The following is an 18,807-nucleotide window of genomic DNA, read 5'->3' on the forward strand; positions in this document are numbered from 1 at the left end:
TACTCAGTGACTATTAGAATTTCAAGTACTTTTATTTGTTTTAATTACTCAAAAATCAAGTTAGAGGCTGTTGGAATATGGGATTACATCAAACTGATTTTTTTTTTTCACAGCAAAGAAAATCATCAATAAAACAAAAAGGCATCCTACTGAATGGAGGAAGATATTTGTTAATGATACATCGGATAAATGATTAATACCCCAAATTTATAAAAACTCATTCAACTCAAAACAAAAAAGAAACAAACCACTCAAAAAATGGGCAAAGGACATGAAGAAACATTTTTCTAAAGAGGACATACAGGTGGCCAACAGACATGAAAAAATGCTCAATGTCACTAATCATTAGAGAAATGCAAATAAAATCCACAATGAGATACCACCTCACCCCAGTCAAAATGGCTATCATCAATAAATCAACAAACAACAAGTGCAGGTGAGGATGTGGAGAAAAGGGAACCCTCGTGCACTATTGGTGGGATTGCAGATTGGTGCAGCCACTATGGAAATCAGTATGGGGTACCTCAGAAAACTGAAAATGAACTACCTTACGACCCAGTAATTCCGCTCTTAGGCATCTATCCAGAGAAATCCAAAACGCAAATTTGAAAAAATATATGCACCCCTATCTTTATTGCAGTGCTACTCAAAAATAGCCAAGACATGGCAACAACCGAAATGCCCATCAGTAAATGACTGGATTAAGAAACTGTGGTATATTTATATAATGCAGTATTACTAGGCCATAAAGAAGAATGAAATCTTACTATGTGCAACTATATGAATGTACCTAGAGAACATCGTGCTACGTGAAATAAGTCAGAAGGAGAAAGACAAATATTATATGATCTCACTTTTATGTGGAATCTAAAGAATAGAATGAATGAGCAAACTAATCAGAAAAAGTTCAAAAGATATAGAGGAAACACTGAGGGCTTCTAGATGGGAGGGGTGGAGATGAGGGAGAAGGTGAGGGGATTAGAACGCACAAATTGGTAACCACAAGATTGCCACGCGGATACAAAAGACAGTATGGGGAATATAACCAATAATGTTGTCAATATTTTTTTGATGGACACTTGTTTTATTAAGGAGACAACTTCATGGATGGTGTAGAAGCCTGACCACTGCAGTGTACACCTGAAACTGAAGCTGAACGATGCTAAGTGTCAGCTATAATTTTATGTATAGATTCCCCTCAGACTATTTTGCATTTCATGTAATCACATTAGCTAAAAATATCTCTCAAATTTGTTAATGGGCGTAAAGAGAACATAACTAACCTTCCCATATTTCAAATTGGCCTAGAATATGAGTCAAACTGAGAAATCGACATTTTAGACCAACTTTTAAAGATTTGAAGAAATGACTCTGATTATACTAATCACACCTTGAGTTACTGACACTATATTTGTTTCACTGTTTTTTTCTTGTCTGCCTACTATCAGGCAGGGATTTGGCCTAAAAAAAAAAAAAAAAAAAAAAAAAACACCAAAAGACAACCTGAAAGTATTGATTTTTAAGTATTTTAAATTGTGAAGATACAGTTCTGGGTTCATGATGATTTCCTACATTTTGGGTACAATGTTCTCTGCTATGTCAAAACAATGTTCTTTAAGGTACAACTGAAACTTTGTTTTGAAACCTTACATCCAAATTCCCATTCTATAATATTTCTTAAATAGGCCCTACTGTGTGATTCTTAGTTGGAAAAAGACATCTGCTTTGTACTGTGGAAGTTGAAGACGTCAGATACCTTCTCTCGATGACCACTGGCAGCTGGGATGTGAACAGCTGACCTAGAATCAGACACTGGGTCCTTTCACCAAGGGTGTTCCATCCTGAGCAAGGGGTATAACCTCCCAGGGACACCAAAAATTACTCCTGTTGGTGGCAGCAGTGCAGGCTGTCCAGTGGTGGTGCTCCGAGGAGCTGACCCTGGCTGTGTCCTCAGCTGCCCAACCTCTCTGGTTCCCACCTGTGCTCTGAGCCTGCTTTCTGTGGATCCATAGAGCTCTCTGAGACCCATCCAAGACATTTCTCTTGTGCTTCGGTCAGCCAGAGGCAGTTTCTGTTGTTTGCTATCAAGAACCCTGACTGATTCCAAGGGCCACAGTTGAATAATAAAGCAACTAACAAAAACATTTATGTTCAGCTCACATGTGTGGACTGCAGGTATTGTGCTTAATGTTTTAAATAAATGATGTCACCAAATCCTCAAAACAATAGAGTGAGGCAGGCATGTGGGTGTGTTCTTTCAAGTTTCATGTTAAGGGCCTCCTTCTATGAAGGCCTTGCAGACCTCTCTCCCTCGTGCAAGTAGATGTGATTCCTCCTTCCTGTTCATTCTATGAACTTTAAGGAGGAGAGAATATGAATATGTATGTATGTGTATGAATGTGTGTGTGTATGTGCGCACGTATACATTTACATTCTCTCTCTCCATATACACACACACACACACACACACACACACATATATATGACATAAAGTATTAATATGTATATTATAATGTATTATATATAATATGTAATACATTATATACATTTTTATTTTCTTATCACTTATTAAGGTCTTACTATATGTCAGATACCATGTTTAATATTTCACTGACTTTATCTCATGACATTCCCACCAGAACATTATGAGTTAGATTTATTATCCATTTTACAAAAGTGGTAATCAGAGCAAGAAACGTTAAATAACTTTTCAAGAAATTACAAGTGAATTGCAGAGTCAAGATTTGAACACATTCCATTTTCTTTGTTTTGCATTCCAGCACTTCTGTTCTTAACACTCTACAAATTGGCTTCCCTGCCTCACTACACTCATATGGGTGATGCTGCCCCTGTTCTTGACTGAGGCCAAGTCTGCATTTCACAAACACACACACAGACACACACACACACACACACACACACATAAAATGTTTTTTTGTTTTTTTCTCACTTGCTGGGAGGTAAGGCAAATCTCTGTTCTTTAGGGCATGTCACCCATTGCTCTGTCCATGGCAGACCTCATGAGTCGATGACCATACTCTGTTTCCATGAGTCAGCTCAAGATTCCCTCTCCCTCTATTCTACAGGAAGTCAGACCCCTACAGTTGGTTGGAGATGAATCCTATTGGACAATCCTGGTCTAGAACTATGCCTCTCACACAAATGTGGTTAGCAAATTGCTACTTGCATTTTGCTATTTTGTTCATTTTATAGTTGAAGAAGTAATATTTGGAGAAAAATAAGCCATTCTCATGGGCATATTGATGCCTACCTCATTGGGCATTTTGTGAAGATTAATTGAATTAATGCACATAAAGCTCTTCAAATATTGTCTTGGCACAGGTAACTGAGTCATTAGTAATATTACACTATAGCACACATGCTGTATCCACAGAGATGGTTGCCAGGGGTTGTGGGCAGGGAGGAATGCGGGGTGACTACTGAATGAGCACACGGCTGCCTTTTGGGGTGATGAAAACGTTTGATGTGATGGTTCCACAACATTGTGACTGGGCTAAGTTTCACTAACTGCACACTACAAAATAGTTAATTTTATGTTATATGATTTTTCTCTCAATTAAAAAAAAATAGGACAGAGGTTGTAATGCATGGGATAGGACCAGGGGGACCTGAGAGCGAGTGTGGCCTTGAATTTTGCTTCCTAGGCCCCTCGCTCGTGTCACCCTAGACTGAGACCTGGTAACACAGCCAGAATTTGAACCTAAGCCTTTCATTCTCCAAATAAAGCATTCTTTCCACATTAATATGAAAGTCTGACAATTAGGTTGGTGAACTCATCTTAGAAAAGGTGCTACATACCTCACTGCTGAATATCATCATGGTAAGCTTTGAAGCACTCCCCTTTGGAAAATATGCACTGATGCCAACACCTAGGCCACCTTTCAAAGCAAATTGGAGTTCTTTCTCCAAAACTGAATGGCCATCAGATCTGTCATCATATTTACCTTGATGTCCTGTATGTCACCAAAATGTCCTCCTTTCAATATTTCCTTTATTTTGGGGTAAACAAAGAACTCAATGGGGGCCAGATCAGGTGAGTACGGAGGGGATTCCAATATACTTATTTGTTTACTGGCTAAAGACTCCCTCACAGACAGTGCCGTGTGACCTGGTGCATTGTCATGATGCAAAAGCCTGAATTGTTGAAAAGTGGAGGTCCTTTTTGTCTCACTTTTTCACACAGCCTTTTCAGCACTTCAAAATAGCCAAATTGGTTAACTGTTTGTCCAGTGGGTACAATTTCATAATGTATAATACCTCTGATATCAAAAAAGTTCAGCAACATAATTTCTACAAGTTTGTGGACTTAATTGTGACCTCCTATGTTGCTTTAGAAATCAGGGAAAGTCCATCCTCACTGGTAGGTAGTTGTGATCTGTATGCTGGTAATTGCAGACGGAGGAGGACTGTCCCTTCCTCAGGCAGGAAAACAAGTGAATCCTACAGTTAGTTACCTGAGAAATTTTAGAGTACAACGGGTTGCAAATAAAAGGAACTTACTGAAAGCTGCGTAACCACCTAATATGCATAAATTGACCTTAGGGTACTGTCCTGACTTAGCCATAAACGTGAAGTCACTGCGACGGTCCTTATGGAAACACAATCTCAGATCTTCCACTGCTAATCTCGTTGCAGTTTGCTTTATTTATAAGTATGTAAATGTGTTATAGCTACAACCTATGTCGTAAACACAGCTCATGACACTTTATAAACAAAAAGATATTAATAAATAGCCACCTCTCATTTTAAAGCACCTTTACATACAGAACTTGGCTAAGAATTAAGTGAAAAAAGGAGGTTTTAATTTATTACTTGTTGTTCTTGTATTTGTCTTAAAGGGATTTTTGCGATGGTCTTCACCTGATTGCTGGATCAAGGGGGAAGCCCGGATGTCTGTCATCTATCTCCTTGTCACCCTGACCCAGAGCAGAGGGGAGGGCATGAAAGTTACACGTCTTCTTAAAATTCCTTAAAGATATCTTGAAAACCCTTTCAGATGTTTTCCTTCTTTCAGCATAAATTATGAATCTTCCCCCTCTGCTACTCCAGACACAAAGGTAAACTGCGTGATTTCTGCCTCCAAGAGCTAAACTAATATCCTAGTATGAAAATGATCACCGAAAGTGCTAACTGTGACCCAGGTGATAAGGGGCATCTAAAGTTTAGGGATTAAGTTCCAGGTGAGCAGGAGAGAGGGGATGTACAATTATGTTGGTCAGATGGAGGGTGGGGTGGTTCCTGAGAGAAAGATTACTGAGGACTTGAGACAACACATGACATTTCATCTGAACTTTGAGGGATTTCCTTGGAAAGTGAGGGAATCGGAGAGGGTGTGTGTGTGTGTGTGTGTGTGTGTGTGTGTGTGTGTGTGTGTGTGTGTGTGTGTACAGGGAAGAACACAGAACTCTGCCCTCATTTGAATGTAGAAAGAGCAAGAGACTTGCGTTTTTGTAACGTGCGAACCAACTAGAGGGGTAGGTTAGGGAAAGAAGAGTTGAATAAATCTCACTTCCCTATTTTATCAGTGAGAAAAGGCAAAAATGTGGAAAGTTCAGGTGGCCCACTTAAAGTTCACAAAGGTAAGAATGCAGAGTAATGGAAAATGATGCAAAGGGGAGCAAAGATCCTTTGAGACACTAAGCATTCTGGATAAAGCATATAGTTTCCCTAAGAATATAGATGATTTTTTTCATGATTTTAGACCGTGAATGTCAGAAAACGTACCACCGAGGACCTGTCTTCACAAAGGAGATAGTACTTCAATGGTCTATGCAGAGAGGTCAGGGTGGGGGACGTGAGCCTAAGGCTAGGGGCTCCGTCTGTGATCTGACACAGGATCACTGTTTCTTCAGCTTTCAGCATTTTTATTTCCAGATTTGTTCTGGTGATGAATTTTTATCATACGATTATATACTTAAGGCTGATTTAATTGAACTGATGTTAATTTTTTTCTCTTTAAGGAATATAATTACATTTTGTCATGAGACTCAAAGGGAAATTTTGCTTTCTTGCCAGTTTTAAGTAATTTCAGTATTCTATACATCAATTAACATTATGTTTGCCAGAATTTAGAAACTGAAATATATTGTATGTGCTGAATATTTGCCATTTGCCAATCCCAGTGAGCTTTTCAGCTGTCTCTGTCCTGCTCTGTACCCAGCACCAGCTGGGCTTCCCTGCTGGCTGATGTCCAAGGCCTCAACAGGTCTAGAGAAGATCGGCCCCATCTCTGTCTGGACTTGGGCAGTCCCTCCCTCCCCTTCCGCCTTCATGCCTAGGGATATTGAGGTCTCCCTGCTGTCGCTAGTTCTGCTGCTTTGCCATCTTTGACAAGTTGGGTGTCCCTTAGCCCCGCCCACATCTTGGCAAACTCTTCTCTTATTCTGTGAATACTGTGATTTTCTGCAGCAACCAACTGATGCTTATTTAGGTGTGTTCACTGGAAGCATATTACAGATACATATATGATGCTTTGCATACGTATGGTAAGTTTGTTACATAAACTGAATTCAGTGGGTTACACCTAGGAAACAGCCACAAAGTATACGATTCCATTGTATGAAATATTCAGAATTCACCAAACTACAGAGTAAGTGGATCAGTGGTAACCTAGGGCTGGGTGAAATAAGATCGAAAGGTGAAGTCTAAAGGGAACAGAGTTTCTTTCTGAGTGTTGAATGTGTTCTAAAACTGATTGTGGTGATGGATGCACAACATTGTGAACATACTGAAAGTCACTGAATTATACACTTTTAATATGTGAATTGTATGATAGGTGAATTATATCTTAATAAGGCATGTTTGTTTTACACAAAGAAAATTTATGAGCTTCACTGATAGCTGTCAAAACTGGGAAACAACAAAAATATCCAGGGAGAATGGATAAAACAACTACATACATTCAGATAACGGAATATTATTCAGCACTAAAAAGAAATGAGCTATTTATTAAGCTATGAAAAGATATGGAGGAACCTTAAATGCATATTATCAAGTGAAAGAAGCCAATCTGAAAAGGATATGCACTGTTTGATTCCAACTCTATGACTTTCTGGAAAAGCAAAACGCTGGAGACAGTAAAGAGTTCAGTGTTTGCCCAGTGATGCAGGGAGGATGGGCTGAACAGGCATAAAACAGAATTTTCAGGGCAGTGAACACACACTCTTTGACATTTTAACAGGGGACACATGTCATTATACATTTGTCTAAATCATGGAACGTACAACACCAGGAGTGAATACTCATGTATGCTATGGACTTTGAATGATAATTAAGTGTCCATGTAGGTTCATGGATTCTAAAAATGTCCCAGTCTGGTAATGGATGGCGATAGGGGGAAGCGTGTGAGTGTGTGTGTGTGTGTGTGTGTGTGTGTGTGTGTGTGTAGCATGTCCCGAAAGTGTTTGTGCAGTTTAACCTTCACAAACTTCAGAGAAGTACGTTCTACAGATTTATGCCCAAGATCCTTTGAGAGTTTATTTATATTTGTTTTATACTGATTTCAGTCGTGTGAATGTCAAAATAATTATTCATTTTAATTATTTGAATTTGAGTCAGCCCCTCTGATTGAGGAGATAAAAGCTAATTGAAATACACTAAAATTTGCTTTGCAACATTCAGAGAACTAAGTATCAAAGAATCTGGGCCCATGTGAGGCAAAGCATTCTATAGGAGAGATGGATTTGAGGACATATATGACCCTACGTGCAAATGTCTGGGTACAAGCAAACATTCCAGGCAGTATTTCAGACTTTCAAGGAGGTGGACATGGTAAGGCCCCAGTCAAGGTCTCCACACATTAAAGGGGGACCCAGGTAAAATCTAGGCTACAGATGGAACCAGCAGAACATTTCATTAAGATACATGTATAATGTGATGAAAGATGGTTTGGAAAATAGAATGGCAGGGTAGGCCAGAGGGACCTAGAGGTCCAAGAGGGGTGGAGGGAATGCTGGGCTGGTGGGTGCGGGAGGGCTGTGTCACAACACTTTGTGACTCATCAATGGTCTGTGATGCACGCTTGGCAATAAAGTCAAGGGTCTGCACACTCAGAGCTCAGTTGCCTCCAGCAGCATGGTGATTCAGATAATAGAATTTACAGAATGGAAGGTGTTCTTATTTCTGAATAGTCTCATTGACATTTGTCTGAGCTTCGGCTCAACATCTTTACAGGTGATTCTCACTTGCTTGTGTGGCTTGTGGTGGCTCCTTCTGTTCCTGTGCTACACCTGGTGGGGATTCCATCTTTACCACCCTCTGGGAAACCAAAAACTTCCTAAAGGTAAGGAGCCCTGTTTGAGCCCCATCAGTTTCTTTAGTGTTGTTTTCATTTCTAGTCCCACCTTTCAAAATGAGCGTGGTTGACCCAGAGTTACACCTGAGGTGGGGAGTCAGAGAATAGAAATCCTTCCAGCGGAATAGGCGTGGCCAGCCTAGGGGTTCAGCTGCCACTGTTTCCTTGGAAGCTCAGAGTCCATCTAGGTGTGGTAGAGGATTGATTCCAGGATTCAACCCCAAACCCCAAAAAAAGTGATTTCCTGGCCCTGACTTGGGTTATTTAGAGTTTGGGAACTATGCAGGAGAACAGGGTTCCCCAGTACTTTAACATAGGTCATATTCCCATGTCAGGCATCACTCCACAGAGCCTTCCTCTGTGTTGGGCTGATCAGGAGAGAAGTCTGAGCCGCAGAGAGCTTCTGAGAAGAGGCTGGAGCCTGACCTCGGCCCCAGGTTACAGGGTCCTATGGGAGGGGGCAGAGATGCCATTGTTGGGCCTCAGATCCTACCCTCCTTGAGCAGAAGACTTCTGACTGAGAATACCAAGTGTGGACGTCATAGACAAAATCCTTCCTTGAGTGTGTGAAAGAGGGAGAAATTGAAAACATTTTGAGCCCCAAAAATTGATGAAAGGAAGGGACAACAATTCCTAGTAATTAAAATAGGGTCATCGTATTCCTGGATCATGAATGTCTCAGTTACCTATGGAAAGAAGGGACAGAAACGATTATCTTCCTTTTTCTCAGCATCAGGGCAGAGCCAAGAGGAGACGGAAAGGGGGGCATGGAAAGGTAAGGTTCTGCCTCTTTCACCTAAGCTCTCCAAGGGTGACCCTGACTGTCCTTTCCATGAAATCCCAGGTCCATGATCTCTGAGGATATTAGTTGCCATATATGGTCCTTCTCAGAAAACAGAGTCATCAGAGGAGAGGCTCATGGGAAGGCAGTCAGACCCAGAGTCATTTCTCAGGTCCCTGTTCTGCCATCCCTGGGCAGGAGCAGCGATGGAACTGAGCAATGAATGTTTCCCAATAGATGTGAAGACTCAGAACTTCTGTCTGTTAATTTTGTTTAAGTACTTTCACTTCTTGGATGATCAGATTCCTCTCTGATATAACCACTGACCTCTCTGCTTCACAGAGGGATTTGGATCATTAAATGAGATAATGTCTGAGAAAGTACTTTGCAAATGAAGCAACGGACACATGGGCACCTTGTTCGTGTTATCATCGGCCACTTGAGCTCATCTACTGCATCTTGGGGCTTTCACAGTCTCATATCACAATGGTCTCCACTGAAGGGACTCCTATGATACCTATGCATCTACCTTCATTCCATATAACTCACTCTCATGGTTTCCCAGGTTGGAGATATTACCAGAGGACAGAAGAGGAGAAAAAGAAGCTGATTTCTCTCCTGAAATGGTGACTACCCTTTCGCTCTCTTTGGTGCTCCCTCTTTAGCATGTCCTGTGCAGCCTTCCATAGTCTTAGGGGTAGCCATAGGAACGGGGAGGTGATTGAAGGCCTGGGGTGAGTGCTATTGAGTGTATTGTGAAGTCAGGGATGTGGAACAATGTGAAGGACAGCAGGCTGCCTTCAGAGGGCCCCACCCCAAGGTGCAGGAGGTCATCCTTTCTTTCTTCTGGTCCTGACTAGCTTTGTACCTCCTGTCTCTTGCAGCCTCCTGTGCCAGCATCATGCAACCATGCACTTTTGTCAACTATTTCATCCAGACCCCTTGTGTCAGGTGAGCAATAACGTCACTACTGAGGTCAATTGTCTGCTGTTCCCTGAGGCCCTGGATGATGCTACTCGCTGTGTGTCCCCTTTGGCTTCCACAGATTCAGTGACCGATTCACCATTCCCTCTGTCCCCACCTTCTCTTCACGACCTCCAGGAGATTCAATACCAGCCCCTCTACTTCAGCCTTTTCCCATCTCCATCCCGATTCTCTCCCTAAGCCAATGACCCCTTATGTGACTTGCCTTCACCTCAACACCAGGTGACTCTTTGCCACCAGAACCTTTTCGTCCCTTAGAATCTGCATCCCCAACGGATCATTCCCCACCCCAACCCCTTTGAACCCCACTACAAGGTACTCCAAGAGCAGATCCTCTTCTCCAACTAGAGGCCCCTTTGATTCTGAATACCATGTTTGTTAACCCCTGCATATCCCTTACCAGATTTGTCACAGACAAGGAATACCCTGGTTCACTTGCTCATCATCAGGCACTACCTATGCTGTCAACCTCACCAACACCCGGCTACAGTATCACTGTGACTCACTGTAAACCAATTGCCAAACTCCTGAAACCTGACTCCATTCTTTACAAATTTGACATCCTTTCATTCCCAGAGAAACAGTCCAGAAGAGGAGGCATTTCCTCATGTGGAAGGGAAAGAGAGGAAACATGATTCTTCAGTAACATATCTCAGTCAAGACTACGATCTAATATCTTCAGGAAAAGAGTAGAATCAACTGCTGACGACCGTGAATCAGGAGTCACCCTTCGTTTCTGGAGCAGCAGAGGCAAGCCCATGGAACTGCATGACCATCGGCAGCCCTCACAACCTAGGACAAGCCATTAGCGGAAATCTTATAAGGGTAAGTGGGAATGTATTCTCACGCAACAGCCTAGCCATCTGTACACTCATAACTACCCCTAAAGAAAGGAGAGTCTGTGAGACTGATCCTTTCAGGGACTTTGCTTCACGGTTGTGCTTACAACCGTATGTCTCCCTGTTTGTCCCCAAAGCATGGCTGGTTAGTCAATGACGGGTAAGATTCCTCAAGTGAGGAACAACCTAAGACAGTCACAGTCACAAAGGGACATCGGAGACTCACAGGGTTGACAGATGTGGGCATAGACCCCAAACTTCCCCCGGCTAAGGACAGCTTCTACCAACACCTAAAGAAAGGAGAGTCTGTGAGACTGATCCTTTCAGGGACTTTGCTTCAGTTTTGTGCTTACATCTTATGTGTCCCTTTTGGCCCCAAAGGATGGCTGGTTAGTCAATGACGGGTAAGATTCCTCAAGTGAGGAACAACCTAAGACAGTCACAGTCACGTAGGGGCCATCTGGAGAACTCACGGGGTTGACAGAGGTGGGCATAGACCCCAACCTTCCTCCGGCTAAGGATAGCTTCTGCCTGTGTGGCTACATTCTTTCCCAAAACCTGCTTGGGAAGAGAATCAGTGATATGATAACATCAGTTCTCCATCCATTCATTTCAGTATGTTGCTTAGTCTTCTTCCTGAGAGAAAATGCAAAAGGCTAGAAACTTCCCATAAAGGAGACAGTCCCATGCCATCTGCACAGAGCACAGGACTAGATCAAGTGACAGCTGCCTTGACTGGCCTGAACCAATGTGAGAAATTCAAGAAGGGCATTGGGATGATCCTACAAGAGAAAGTGCTGTGGCTCAATGCAACAGTTGTCCCTCTGCTCAAGAGCCCGATCCCTTCCCAGTGAAGTTTGTGAAAGCTGAAGAGAAGGAGAAGTTCTGCCCTAGCAGGGCTGTTGTCAAGCAGCACCCTACCCATCCGTCCCCTCGTACCTACCCCTAAAGAACGTAGAGTCTGTGAGACTGATCCTATCAGGAAATTTGCTTCAGTTTTGTGCTTACATCTTATGTCTCCCTGTTTGTCCCAAAAGCATGGCTGGTTAGTCAATGACGGGTAAGATTCCTCAAGGGAGGAACAACCTAAGACAGACACAGTCACATAGGGGCCATCTGGAGAACTCACGGTGGTTGACAGAGTTGGGCATAGACCCCGACCTTCCTCCGGCTAAGTATAGCTTCTGCCTATGTGTCTAGATTCTTTCCCACATCATGCTTTGGAAGAGATTCGATGATGTGAGGATATCAGTTATCCATCTATTCATATCAGTAAGTTGCCTTCTCTTCTTCCTGAGAGAAAAGGCAAAAGGCTAGAAAATTCCCATGAAAGGGGCTGCCCCATGCCATCTGCACAGAGCACAGGACTAGATCAAGTGACAGCTGCCTTGACTGGCCTGAACCAACGTGAGAAATTCAAGAAGGGCATTGGGATGATCCTACAAGAGAAAGTGGTGTGTCTGAATGCAACAGTTGTCCCCTCTGCTCAAGAGCCCGATCCCTTCCCAGTGAAGTTTGTGAAAGCTGAGGAGAAGGCAGAAGTTCTGGCTCTAGCAGGGCTGTTGCCAAGCAGCACCCTACCCATCCGTCCCTCTGTAACCAACCACCCCTATTGAAAGGAAAGTCTGTGAGACTGATCCTTTCAGGGACTTTGCTTCACGTTTGTGCTTACAACCGTATGTCTCCCTGTTTGTCCCCAAAGCATGGCTGGTTAGTCAATGACGGGTAAGATTCCTCAAGTGAGGAACAACCTAAGACAGTCACAGTCACAAAAGGGACATCGGAGAACTCACGGGGTTGACAGATGTGGGCATAGACCCCAAACTTCCCCCGGCTAAGGACAGCTTCTACCAACACCTAAAGAAAGGAGAGTCTGTGAGACTGATCCTTTCAGGGACTTTGCTTCAGTATTGTGCTTACATCTTATGTGTCCCTTTTGGCCCCAACCGATGGCTGGTTAGTCAATGACGGGTAAGATTCCTCAAGGGAGGAACAACCTAAGACAGACACAGTCACGTAGGGGCCATCTGGAGAACTCACGGTGGTTGACAGAGTTGGGCATAGACCCCAACCTTCCTCCGGCTAAGGATAGGTTCTGCCTGTGCAGCTACATTCTTTCCCACAACCTGCTTGGGAAGAGAATCAATGATATGATAACATCAGTTCTCCATCCATTCATTTCAGTATGTTGCTTAGTCTTTTTCCTGAGAGAAAATGCAAAAGGCTAGAAAATTCCCATAAACGGGGCAGTCCCATGCCATCTGCACAGAGCACAGGACTAGATCAAGTGACAGCTGCCTTGACTGGCCTGAACCAATGTGAGAAATTCAAGAAGGGCATTGGGATGATCCTACAAGAGAAAGTGGTGTGTCTGAATGCAACAGTTGTCCCCTCTGCTCAAGAGCCCGATCCCTTCCCAGTGAAGTTTGTGAAAGCTGAAGAGAAGGCAGAAGTTCTGGGCCTAGCAGGGCTGTTGTCAAGCAGCAACCTACCCATCCGTCCCCTCGTAACCACCCCTATTGAAAGGAAAGTCTGTGAGACTGATCCTTTCAGGGACTTTGCTTCAGGTTTGTGCTTACAACCGTATGTCTCCCTGTTTGTCCCCAAAGCATGGCTGGTTAGTCAATGACGGGTAAGATTCCTCAAGTGAGGAACAACCTAAGACAGTCACAGTCACAAAAGGGACATCGGAGAACTCACGGGGTTGACAGATGTGGGCATAGACCCAAACTTCCCCCGGCTAAGGACAGCTTCTACCAACACCTAAAGAAAGGAGAGTCTGAGAGACTGATCCTTTCAGGGACTTTGCTTCACGTTTGTGCTTACAACCGTATGTCTCCCTGTTTGTCCCCAAAGCATGGCTGGTTAGTCAATGACGGGTAAGATTCCTCAAGTGAGGAACAACCTAAGACAGTCACAGTCACATAGGGGCCATTTGGAGAACTCACGGGGTTGACAGATGTGGGCATAGACCCCAAACTTCCCCCGGCTAAGGACAGCTTCTACCAACACCTAAAGAAAGGAGAGTCTGTGAGACTGATCCTTTCAGGGACTTTGCTTCAGTATTGTGCTTACATCTTATGTGTCCCTTTTGGCCCCAAACGATGGCTGGTTAGTCAATGACGGGTAAGATTCCTCAAGGGAGGAACAACCTAAGACAGACACAGTCACATAGGGTCCATTTGGAGAACTCACGGTGGTTGACAGAGGTGGGCATAGACCCCGACCTTCCTCCGGCTAAGGATAGGTTCTGCCTGTGCAGCTACATTCTTTCCCACAACCTGCTTGGGAAGAGAATCAATGATATGATAACATCAGTTCTCCATCCATTCATTTCAGTATGTTGCTTAGTCTTTTTCCTGAGAGAAAATGCAAAAGGCTAGAAAATTCCCATAAACGGGGCAGTCCCATGCCATCTGCACAGAGCACAGGACTAGATCAAGTGACAGCTGCCTTGACTGGCCTGAACCAATGTGAGAAATTCAAGAAGGGCATTAGGATGATCCTACAAGAGAAAGTGGTGTGTCTGAATGCAACAGTTGTCCCCTCTGCTCAAGAGCCCGATCCCTTCCCCATGAAGTTTGGGAAAGCTGAAGAGAAGGCAGAAGTTCTAGCCCTAGCAGGGCTGTTGTCAAGCAACACCCTACCCATCCGTCCCCTCGTAACCACCCCTATTGAAAGGAAAGTCTGTGAGACTGATCCTTTCATGGATTTTGCTTCAGTAGTGTGCTGACACCTTACGTCTGACCCTTTGGCCCCAAAGGATGGCTGGTTAGTCAATGACGGGTAAGATTCCTCAAGTGAGGAACAACCTAAGACAGTCACAGTCACATAGGGGCCATTGGAGAACTCACGGGGTTGACAGAGTTGGTCAAAGACCCGGAATTTCCCCCGTCTCAGGATAGCTTTTACCTACCCCTAAAGAAAGGAGAGTCTATGAGACTGATCCTTTCACGGATTTTGGTTCAGTATTGTGCTAACACCTTATGTCTCCCTCTTTGGCCCCAAACGATGGCTGGTTAGTCAATGACGGGTAAGATTCCTCAAGTGAGGAACAACCTAAGACAGACACAGTCACATAGGGGCCATGTGGAGAACTCACGGTGGTTGACAGAGTTGGGCATAGACCCCAACCTTCCTCCGGCTAAGGATAGGTTCTGCCTGTGCAGCTACATTCTTTACCACAACCTGCTTGGGAAGAGAATCAATGATATGATAACATCAGTTCTCCATCCATTCATTTCAGTACGTTGCTTAGTATTCTTCCTGAGAGAAAATGCAGAAGGCTAGAAACTTCCCATAAAAGGGGCAGTCGCATGCCATCTGCACAGAGCACAGGACAAGATCAAATGGCAGCTGCCTTGACTGGCCTGAACCAATGTGAGAAATTCAAGACGGGCATTGGGATGATCCTACAAGAGAAAGTGGTGTGTCTGAATGCAACAGTTGTCCCCTCTGCTCTAGAGCTCGATCCCTTCCAAGTGAAGTTTGTGGAAGCTGAAGAGAAGGCAGATGTACTGGCCCAGGCAGGGTTTGGTCATGCAGAAACCTCCCGTCCGTCCCCTCATACCTAACCCTAAAGAATGAAGAGTCTGTGAGACTGATCCTTTCAGGGACTTTGCTTCAGTTTTGTGCATAAACCTGATGTGTCCCTGTTTGGCCCCAAAAGATGGCTGGTTAGTCAATGACGGGTAAGATTCCTCAAGTGAGGAACAACCTAAGACAGTCACAGTCACATAGGGGCCATCTGGAGAACTCACGGGGTTGACAGAGGTGGGCATAGACCCCGACCTTCCCCCGGCTCAGGATACCTCTGCCTATGTGTCTATATTCCTTCCCACAACCTGCTTGGGAAGAGATTAAGTGGTGTCATAACATCTGTTCTCCATTTATCCTGTTCAGTAAATTTCAGCCGTAAATGTTTTGTCTCTCAGGGAGGTACATGCTGAAATTGACGTGCAGCTGCTTGGAGGCAGGCGTAATTAGTTCAAATCAGTTTCTTAGTGTAATGCGTGAAATTCACAAACCTTGGAGAAAACAATGTTGACGTTTTGTGTGTGCATCAATAAAAGCCACAAGACAGCCCCGTTTGGGGCTCTCAGTCTTTGAGGCTGTGAGACCCTTGGCACCTGTTTAATAACTTCCTTGATTTCTTTTTGTGACTTTCTCAACCCTTCGCCACCCCTTCTCGTATGCACGCTGCCTATGTTACACCGGACGCGACTTGTGGCGCCCAACGTGGGGCTCGAGGAGGGAAGGACTACTACGAGTCGAAATTAACCGGTGGAGCAACGGCAAGGACTGTGGGTAACCGTCGCAGGGCAACTACTTGGTAAGGAGGTAGGGAAGGTCCCAGAGAATTAACCAAAGAAAGGGGTATTGGATAAAACCTTACTAAACACTTTTGTATGTGAGAGTGTGATTGTGTTACTCATTGACTTTAGCTCTACCGCCTCGGGTATGGAGCTTGTGTGGGCTGTACTCTGCAGTTCTGTGGTCTGGTTCATAAGGCAAAACTGTGACTTCGTGCTTGGCGGCATTAACCAGGCCCGGGGTTTATAGTGCATCTTAGCCAAGACTGACCTTAAAGTCATGTGACGGATGTGGCCAGACGAACATCAGAGTGAACTTGAAGTGAAAGCTCTTCTCTTTTGTTTTCTCTTTTCTTTTAGTAACATGGGCAATGCTGAGAGTATGTATAGACCTCATATTTGCCTGCTTAAACAACTTCTTAAGAAGGGAAAACATAGAACTCAGAAAAGAAAGTACAGGAACTTCTTCAGGTGATTGCAACTCATTGTTCTTGGTTTCCAGACCTTGGATCATTTGATTTAGAAATGGGAGGAAGTCAGACGAGATCTCTATAAGTTACATTCCAATTGGGTGTCTTTGCCCGATTCAATCTGGGAAACATGGGAACTAGTTCGTTTAGTTTTGGAACCTCTTCAGACACACTCAGAGGAGGAGACGGAGGGAGAGATAGAAGACTAGATGGGGGAAGGGAGGATAGAGAAGATGAAGACAAAGAGTCTGAGACAACGCCAACAGTAGTCCCAAAATCATTAAATCCAAACTTGAGAGACTGTTTAAAGGACGTTTGTCCCCTTCCCAATCACTTGTCTCATTTACCTTCACCACCGCCTTTCTTTACAGAGCAGGCGTGGGGGCCTTCAAGATCAGTAAAAAGAAATAACAATCCTTTGCTCTGCAAAAGTGTACCTCCCACACTGAGAAAGGGCACTTGCTCTTCGTTATTAGCCACAGAGCATGACATACGCCAGGCCAGGTTAGAAGGGGATGTGGGTGCTTTGGCTTTCCCTGTAGTCATTAGGGAACGTGAAGCTCCTACTGCAGAACACCCCAATGGGATTCATGAGGGAATTCGTGAACCTTTACTTTTAAATTACTCAAAGAATTAAAACACGCAGTTTTGCAATTTACACCTACTTCATCTTATGCTATAGGCCTTCTTAGAGGCATTGCCGATGGCAATTGGCTGATTCCTGTAGATTGGAACGCATTAGCAATAATCTGTCTGGCCCCTCTCAAAAGAAAAATTAGAGGCTTTGACAGTTTAGTACAGATCCAAATAGAAAAAGACCATACAGAACCCTCAACTAGTCCATGGGTTCACCAATGTTTGTAATAAAGAAAAAATCAGGAAAATGGTGAATGCTCACTGATTTGTGAGCTATTACTGCTCTAAGTGAACCTATGGGTGCTTTACAACCTGGACTCCCACAACCGTCCATGAGTCCTAAAGATTGGCCATTAGTGGTAATAGATTTACAAGATTGTTTTTATACTATCCCCTTACATCCTCAAGACTGCCCTAGATTTGCATTTTGAGTACCTTCTGTAAATAACAAAGAACCTATCAAAAGATATCAATGGAAAGTTCTTCCACTGGGAATGCTTAATAGCCCCACAATTTGCCAGTTTTTTGTAGCTCGAGCTGTTTTGTCAGTTAGAGAAAAATTTCCAGATTGTTACATCATTCACTATATGGATTACATTCTCTGTGCTGCATCATCTACAGAGATTTTAACTGATTGTTTGAAGTTCCTCCAGGAACAGCTCGAGACAGCAAGGATCCTCCACAAGTACAGTTTGCTAAAACCATGGTTACTTTAAATTTTTTGAATTCTTCTGGCTTTAGCACAGAACCAAACCTTGGACACATAGCTGCAGAAAGACGTTTTAACAATCGCTATAGCCCTAAAGCCTTGGAGAATGTGCCCATTTGGTGGAAAGATATCCAAACTAATCAATGGCAGTTAGGAACCTTGTTAACATGCGGGTGATGTTACGCTTGTGTTTCTCCAGGACCGGAAGAACGCCCTTTGTGGGTGCCCAGTCGGTGTATTAAACCATATCATGAACAACGCACCGCAGACCAGCCTGACAGTCAACCGCAGGAAGAACCAAAAGATTTATGGGACTTTTCATTCCAGCTGTTATGGGCATAATTGCTATTGCTACTGTAGCCACTGTTTCTGGAGTAGCTCTATGCCAAACCACTGAATTTGCATCAATAAATGCCACAAGGCAGCCCACAAGTCAGTCCGATTCCGGGCTCTCAGTCCTGTGATGCTGTGAGACCCTTGGCGCCTGTTTCTTAACTTTCTTGATTTCTGTTTCTTACTTTTTAACCCTTTGCCACCCCTCCTCGTTTGTTCACTGCCTGTGTTGCACTGGACGCGACAGAGGACCCACCCAGAGACCTTTCAACTCCAGGGCTCCCTGCTGTAAAGTGACAAAAACAAAATCATGCGAAGAAGAAGCTTTCTTTGCTGGCCAGAGTTCTCCTAGAATTACACAGATCAGACACAAGGACAAAAAACCCCAGAGAGTTGCAGCATGTATGGAGCGGCTATTATGTAAGAAGC

The sequence above is a fragment of the Rhinolophus sinicus genome, linkage group LG06 (genome assembly GCF_036562045.2).
Source record: "Rhinolophus sinicus isolate RSC01 linkage group LG06, ASM3656204v1, whole genome shotgun sequence".
Classification (NCBI taxonomy): domain Eukaryota; kingdom Metazoa; phylum Chordata; class Mammalia; order Chiroptera; family Rhinolophidae; genus Rhinolophus; species Rhinolophus sinicus.